Here is a 600-nt window from a genome sequence, read left to right on the forward strand (position 1 = left end):
AGACGAAAGAGCAAAGCGTGGTGATATAGTATCTTTAAAAGGCCCTTTGGTAGGCACAATATTTGCTTACGGCCATACCACCCTGAACACGCCCGATCTCGTCTGATCTCGGAAGCTAAGCAGGGTCGGGCCTGGTCAGTACTTGGATGGGAGACCGCCTGGGAATACCAGGTGCTGTAAGCTTTTTTCACTCCTCTTTACAAAAAGCAGAGGGCGCTGCTGCTTTTTCAGTGGACACCGACAGGGTGGGAAGGAAATAGCTAGATCATGACTTGCCGGTATAGAAATGACACAAATCCAGTTAAATGATGGCTTTCATCATTCCTAAGCTCATCGATCATTTTCTTTTCAATTTTATGCTAACGTATTCTACATTTCAACAGTAAATATTAATATTTTTACTGCACTACATTTGTGATCCTTATAGCCACTTTGTACATTCTGATTTGACATTTAAAAGCTGTGAGTGTGTCTGGAAATCTGCAGGCGCTCCCTGTATAGACGAAAGAGCAAAGCGTGGTGATATAGTATCTTTAAAAGGCCCTTTGGTAGGCACAATATTTGCTTACGGCCATACCACCCTGAACACGCCCGATCTCG

General features: G+C 43.8%; 1 non-coding gene across 1 annotated transcript; it reads left to right on the plus strand.

The window, feature by feature from the left end:
- Positions 1-64: 64 nt before the first annotated feature.
- On the plus strand, positions 65-183 carry LOC129114516 (5S ribosomal RNA). Its single transcript, XR_008532519.1, has one exon. It is a non-coding gene; the product is annotated as a 5S ribosomal RNA (ribosomal RNA).
- The last annotated feature ends 417 nt before the right edge of the window (positions 184-600 follow it).

Source organism: Anoplopoma fimbria, unplaced genomic scaffold (assembly GCF_027596085.1).
Source record: "Anoplopoma fimbria isolate UVic2021 breed Golden Eagle Sablefish unplaced genomic scaffold, Afim_UVic_2022 Un_contig_4654_pilon_pilon, whole genome shotgun sequence".
Classification (NCBI taxonomy): domain Eukaryota; kingdom Metazoa; phylum Chordata; class Actinopteri; order Perciformes; family Anoplopomatidae; genus Anoplopoma; species Anoplopoma fimbria.